General features: G+C 47.3%; 2 pseudogenes; one reads left to right on the forward strand and one right to left on the reverse strand.

Moving 5' to 3' along the window:
- Positions 1–2,720: 2,720 nt before the first annotated feature.
- On the reverse strand, positions 2,721–3,122 carry LOC102867463 (annotated as a pseudogene).
- Positions 3,123–6,096: 2,974 nt separating this feature from the next.
- Positions 6,097–6,690, forward strand: LOC102867867 (annotated as a pseudogene).
- The last annotated feature ends 616 nt before the right edge of the window (positions 6,691–7,306 follow it).

Consider the following 7,306-nt stretch of genomic DNA (forward strand, 5'->3'; position numbering starts at 1 on the left):
AATTCTCTACAAATTGAAACCTGTATATGGGTACACTCACATACATGCATGTACACACATTCACTCACACACAGGCACGCACGTGTGCATGCAAACCCCACTTTAAGAGCTGATAAGTCATTTAACAGAGAACTCTAGTTTTAGAACAGTGATTCTCAAAAGTGTGGGTTTTCCTAAATCCTTTTTTTTTTTAAAAGAGGGCTGGGCGGGGAGAGAAGTGCAGTCATGAATGAATGGAAATCCAAATTCTTTGTAAAAGTTCATTAAAATTATTTAAAAAAATAAAATTAAATTAAAAAAATATTTTAGTGTGTGTGTGTGTGTCTGTCTGTCTGTCTGTGTGTCTGTGTGTGTGTGTGTGTGTGTGTGTGTGTGTGTGTGTGTGTGTGTGTGTGTGTGTGTGTGTGTGTGTGTGTGTGTGTGTACCATCAAATCAGATCTGACTGGTACAGGAGGAGATTGTTCCTCCTTCTCCAGCAGAGCATCTGGTGGATTTGAACCGTGCACCTCTGGGATTGCAGTACACCTTCTTGCCACTAGGTCATCAGAGTTCACCCTAAATCCCTTTTTTAAAAAGTAAAATTTTTTTTATTTTATGCTGGTTTACTTACAAAGTTTGTATACATTCATTTTTACACCCGATCTTTCCCATTTCCTTTATTCATCCCTCCCTCTACTCATCAAATTATGAAAACCTATGATTACCCCCCCAACTCAGCCCATCCTCACGCCTCTGCTCCTACCCTCCCCCCAAATCTTTGATGTCTTACACCCCCGCCATTTATCCATCCTTTGGTCATTGCCTGGGCAGGACAGTGAGGACCAGATCACATCACAGGTCATGGATGAACTTGGAATTGGAAGTTCACATAGTTGACTACACAGATCTGGAACCCTGAGGTGATGCATTAGCTGGGCAAGAAAAACCATCCTGGTTCAGGGGTGGTCATTAGGACCCCATGGCTCATAAGAAGGCATAGGAGAGGGCAGTAGAGGCTACAGTATTAGGAGCAAAGGAGGGGGCAGACCTGAGACAGAGGGGAGGGCACCGGCCAGGGAACCAGAGGCCACATGGCTCTGCTTCTGTCACAGCACCATCCATCTACCTGCTGATGGAGTCATCCACCAGGCCTGAGCAAAGGTGTGGTGCTCAGCAGGGGCTGTCAAGGAGACGAGAGAACTGAGGGAGGAATGGTGCTGGAAGCAGTACTGGAATAGACACGGGTGGTAATTCTATAATGATAGATAAAGAGGGAATTCGAACACCTGCTGAAGGAAGCAGCTACATTAAGATGTCAATTAAGGAAACAAACGAAGCTGATAACCACGAAGGACCCCAATACCGCACATCCACTTTGGTCGCTCACATGGGTGGTTTTCAGGGATCCGCAAGGGACTGAGGATTGTGACAGCCCCAGTGGCTGGTTAATGTCAAATAAGGTGTAACACATACACACACACACACACACACCCCTTCCTGTCATATCTCCCTCCGGGAATCAGGAGAATGTCTCCCCACCCAACCTGGCAGGTTTCACCTCCCAGCAATACCTGAGGACAGACTCAAGTCACTGTTTTTCATCTGAATTAGCACAGTACTCAGAGACTCACTTTTGCAGGCATGCCAGCCTACGCAGCCTGGACGAGAGACTGCATAATCTGCACTGGCTCTGAGATTGATGGAGACACAGTCTGGAATGGGAGTCCCTGAACCCAGCTAGGCAAACAGGCAGACAGCGCAGGACACATTCACACTCAGAGGAAAACACTGTCAAGCATATGCACTGGGCATCTCAGACTTGGAAGGGGTTACCTTCTGCTCTGGGACTGTGTCACCTGGTGTATAGATGTGTGAGATGTGTGGGATGGACACCATCATATCTGTGGTCTGGACATAAATCAGGAACTGAGGATGCTCCCCACATCCCCTCTTACCTCCCCATGCTGGCAGAAAGACTACAAAGCTGGACAGGTGGCTGCCTTAGGCAGAATCTCCATCAGGAGTCCCAGCCCCTTGACGCCCCACTTAGACAAGAGAAGCTATATCGTGGCCTGGTGCACTGCATCTTGGACTCTCTCTTGTACCCTCAGCTACCTCTCAGACAATCAGAATCTCTGCTCTGTTTGGGCAATACACCTTCAATCTTCTTTGAGACGGACCAGCCAAAACACCATCTCAGACCAGGCAACTACCCTCTATTGCCACAACAGCCCCGAGAGCGTCCCAGTCTAATTGAGTCATATGTTCTTTGTCGTGCTCTTCATGACCAAAGAAGTCCAAGTCTGGACAAACCAGGACCTGCATTCCAGTCCAAAGCCTGGATGACCAAAGCAAGGGGAGTATCTTAGTTAGCTGTTGTTGTTGTTGTTAGGTGCCATCGAGGTGACTAAAACTCATAGAGACCCTACAAACAACATACCTGGGCCTTGCCTTTTCCTGCGCTGTCCTCACAATCTCCAACATACTCAAGTCCATTGTCACAGTCACTATGTCAGTCCATCTCATGGTGAGTCTTCTCTGTTTTGTTTTGGTGTGTGTGTTTTTTCTGGGCATAGACAGCAAGTTTATGTGGTGAATGCTACTGGCAAGAATTATCCAAGAGCGGAAAGATGGGAAAGGAGCTGGCAGCCGAGGCGGCTCTCATACAATCTCACACAGGAGACATACAGTCTCACAAAGGAGAAGGCACAGGGCTCTGGGGACACAGGAAGGGCTGGCCTCAGCCATTCAGCACCATCAGGACAAGCTCTTCATAGCTAATACAACCATTGCTGTCCTCATGCCCTGCCACCAGCATCTCTACATCTTCCTCGCCCATCTTTTCACCCAGTGTGACAAGGACGTGCTGGATTTCAGTGCCCATGTCAGTGCTGTTCCCTTCCTTGTCAAACCCACGAAGGCCTTCAACACAGTCCTCATAGGAGCCCTGCTCCTTGTTCTTGGCCACAGTCTGCAGCATGGGCAGGAGGTGCTCAAAATCCAGGACCTTTGAGTTCATTTCATTGCTCTTAGGGTTTCCCAGGACCTTGAGCACCTGGGCATTGGTAGGGTTCTGGCCCAGGGCTCTCCTTACATCTCCACACTGGCTGTACAGGATCTTTTCATGACCAGATCTTTCCATGTTCAGTCAAACAGCTGGAAGACCTCCTTAAATTCTGCGGTCTGGTCCTCGGTGAAGTCACACGTTTTGAGTGCTCAGGTATCAGGCCCTTTGCCTGAAGTGATTGCTCCACTCTTCTCTTTCTTAATCCTCCACCTTTCACAGCATGGAGTCATTTTCAAGGACTGACCCCTGCTGACAACAAACCCAACAAGTTTCATCACCCTTGACTCTAAGGAGCACCCTAGTCGCACTTTCTCCAAGACATACTTGTTCGTTCTTTTGGCCATCCATGAAATATTCAATACTCTTCTCCACCACTGTAATTCAAAGACATCAATTCATCTTCTTTCATGCTTATTCATGCCCAACTTTCAGATCAATAGGAAGCAATTAAAAATCCTATTACTTGGATGAGGTGCACCATAGTCTTTAAACTGATATCCTTGCTCCTTGGCACTTTAAAGAGATCTTTGACAGCAGATTTTTCCCACTGAAACTTGTCTTTGTATTTGTTTACTGCTGTTACCATGGGTTTTATTGTGGATCTAAATAAGATGAAATCACTGATAATTTCAATCTTTTCAATCTCCGTCTATCATGATGTTGCCTAATGGCCCAGTGATGAGGGTTTTTCTTTGCTTGGTGCTGAGATGTAATCCATATTGAAGGCTTTATTCTTTTATTTACTGCAGTAAATGCTTCAAATCCTCTTCACTCTTTGCAAGCAAGGTGATGTCATCTGCATAAATCAGGTGTTAGTGAGTCTTCCTTTAATCTTGATGCCATATACTTCTTTATATGTCCAGCTTCTTGAATTATTTGTTTAGCATACAGATTGAGTAGGTATGGAGAAAAGATACAACCTTGATGCACTCCTTTCCTTACTTAAAACCAAGCTGTGTTCCCTCAATGCTTCATAGTCTAGGTATAAATCTTGCATGAGCACAATAGTGTTCTAGGATTCCATTCTTCTCAGTGTTAGACATAATATGTTATGATCATGGTAACTTATGAGCTCTTGACTGTCCCAGAAGGGATCACTCCTGATACCACCAGACAGAGTGAAGCTAGATGGAGTCTCCAGATTCTAGGAGGAAGTGAAACATGTGGAGAGGTCTGGCCTGCTCATATGCTGATTTTCTAACACTGCTTCCCACAAGAAACCTTGGTGATGGTCAAGGGCTTTGTCATAGCTCAGCTCTTAGGAGGCTGCCATCTCTTTAGATCTGTATCATTAGGACAGTCTTTGGCAGGCCTTTACCAGAGCTCCAAGCACGTGCAAGGAGCCACCATGGAATGATCCACAGCCCTGGGCTTTCCTTCTAAGTCCTCCTTTCATCAGCAGGAACTTGATTGTGGGGCAAGCCATGCAGAGTGTAGTGGGAGAGGAGGGAACAGGATCCAGGAAGCCTTAGCCCTCCGGAAGCGGAGCAATTCTTCAGAATATCTTATGAGAGTAGATAAGCCTTCAGAATGGCTTCCTGTCCTCAGGACCTTTTCAGAACAAAAAAGCACATCTTCCACTCGGAAGTTGTCAGTGTGCCCACGGAAGTGGACAAGTTTCACTCAGGAGACAGATTACCAAAAAGGTCTCATGCTGGGGGCAAGACTCCCCCTTCTACCTTCCTGTGTCCGCATCTGTGCAAGGAATGTGGAGTCTAGCATCAGATTAAGTAGCTACATCTCAAGCATGTATCCTGCGGAGGAGTGGTCACAAAATAAAAATCTCTACATGAATGGTTTTTTCATTCAAGTAAACCCTTGCTGGGTTTTCAAAGATTCACAACACATTAATTTATTAAAGGCTCTGAGAAGTCCCAAAGCAAAGGAAGATGTTTTCTCAAATTTGCCCTTAACTTCCAAAATAAGGCAAAGGCAAAGGTCATTGCCAGGAAGTTGGAAGTGATTCGTAACTGATCCTCCAGTGAGTTTGCTCTCCTTTCTCCACAGGAGCCACTAGTGAATTCGAACCACTTAAGAGATACCATCTGTGGGGTCAGCAGTGCCGCACCCCACAAAATTGGCCATCAGAGCACAGACTTCTCAGAGATGGAGGATGTAACTCTGGATCTCAGGCTCAAAGGACTCCAATCCTTGTCGGCACCCCCTTCTCTCCATGGGACCAGTACTGCTCGCTCCAGGCTGGACGGAAGGGGGAATGCCGTAGAAAACGTGATTCCCTCACCCTCTCCTTCATCTGCACCTTGCCCAACATGGGAGTTTGTCAACCTGCCAGCAGCAGTGTGATACAAGAGGCTCTGACTCGACCAGCATGAGAGGAAGCCCCAAGAGCCCTTTCCTCTCCCAGAGGCCCAACGAGTGAAAATTGCTAGAAGGGAGTAATGACACCCAAGACTGGGTTTGCTGGTGTCCATTGTTTCCCTGCCCCCAGCTCAATGCCCCCCCTCCACTGAGCACATTCGGTGGGACATCACACCCAGGTGCAAGCTCCAGAAAGGGCTCAGATGCTACTCATGATCTCTGACTTTTGGGGAACCCGGGGGAACAGAAGAACTTCTGAAAGTGCTCACTCTGTTCGCTTTGTTCACTCTTGTCTTTGAGTGGTTGACCAGCAACCAGAGGTTATTCCATCCATTTCCTAGAGGGCTAAAACTGAGACCAACTGTAATCAAAAGGAGGTCACTTATGAAAAAGCACCAGGTGAGGCTAGCAACACAGGTGTGGGGTTCCTAACCCTGAACATACCCTGCCCTGAAGAAGGTTCTCGCAACAGAACCCCAGTAGTTGAGGTGTATTTGGTTTCTCAAACCTATATATTGTTTCAGCCTATGTTATTTTTATATGGACGCCTGTAATCCCTACCTCCACCCCTAGCAACTACTCCCAAGTCTTTTTTTTTTCCAGAAACATGTAGGTTTATTTTAAATCATTTTGGTACATGATACAGATTGGTTTTGCAGTTTTGAGTGAACTAACCAAGTCTTAAAAATAGATGATAGAGGCGCCACCGGAAGTGCTCGCCACCGACAACATGGCGGCCGCGAGTCGACCTTGGCTGCTCTCGCCCTTCGCGCGCTGTCCCCGCCGGACTCTGCACAAGCACGTGGACGGTGCCGAGTTCCAGAGTATCTACAGCCTGGACAAGCTGTACCCCGAATCCAAGGGGGCAGAGACCGCGTGGAGGGTCCCGGATGATGCAAAGCAAGCCAGCAATGACATTCCTATAGATCGCTTGACAATATCTTACTGTCGGAGCAGCGGTCCTGGGGGGCAGAATGTGAACAAAGTGAATTCCAAGGCTGAAGTCAGATTCCATCTGGCCACCGCCGACTGGATAGCGGAGCCTCTGCGGCGGAAGATCGCCGTCAGGCATAAAAATAAGATCAACAGGGCAGGAGAATTGATACTGACGTCAGAATGTAGCCGCTATCAGTTCCGGAACCTGGCCGACTGCCTACAGAAAATCCGAGACATCATCCCTGAGGCCAGCCAGGCCCCAAAAGAGCCGTCTAAGGAAGATGCTGCCCTTTGGAAGATCAGGGTAGAAAACAGGAATCGGGAAAGACTGAAACAAAAGAGAATAAACTCCGCCGTCAAAACGAGCCGAAGGGTAGATGTGGACTGAGATGACCCCGCGGGGCCCACCCTCAGGGCCTAGAAAACCACCGAGAACATTCTTGCTTTTTCGTTAATACTTGTCATTAATACTAGAGCCTCCATGAGAACGTCTGTCTGAAGGGTGGTTGCTGGCACTGCTTAGAAGGGTCTTTATGGCCACCCTCCCCCTCATAGTGTCAAACTTCAATTGTCCATTTCATGTATTACCTGCAATAAAACATTGAACTGTAAAAAAAAATAGATGATAGATAGATAATCTGTTCTTTTGGGGAAAGAACGCCCTCTGGTGATCTTTCTCAGTGTTACTCCAATGCCTTCCAAGCTCAAACCAAATCCTTTTCCAGTCAGTTCTGCTGCACAGCGACCCTCAGAGACAGCAGAATCACACTAAAAGGTTTCCAAGGTTGAGATCTTTGCAAAAGCCAGTTGCCACATCTCTCTCCCATGGAATAGCTGATGAGTTCGCACCTCAACTTTGTGACTAGCTGTTGAGTGCTGCCAAGGCTCCTTCAATACCCTCCAGGAGTATCCGGGGGGAGGGGAATGGAGGGGGTGAAACGCTCCTAAACTTCACAGAAGCGGTTTTCCACAGCCCCGCTGTGTCAATCCCAAGTGCCCAAAGA

Source organism: Elephantulus edwardii, unplaced genomic scaffold (genome assembly GCF_000299155.1).
Source record: "Elephantulus edwardii isolate Elephantulus edwardi_28Jun2011 unplaced genomic scaffold, EleEdw1.0 scaffold00121, whole genome shotgun sequence".
In the NCBI taxonomy this organism is placed as follows: domain Eukaryota; kingdom Metazoa; phylum Chordata; class Mammalia; order Macroscelidea; family Macroscelididae; genus Elephantulus; species Elephantulus edwardii.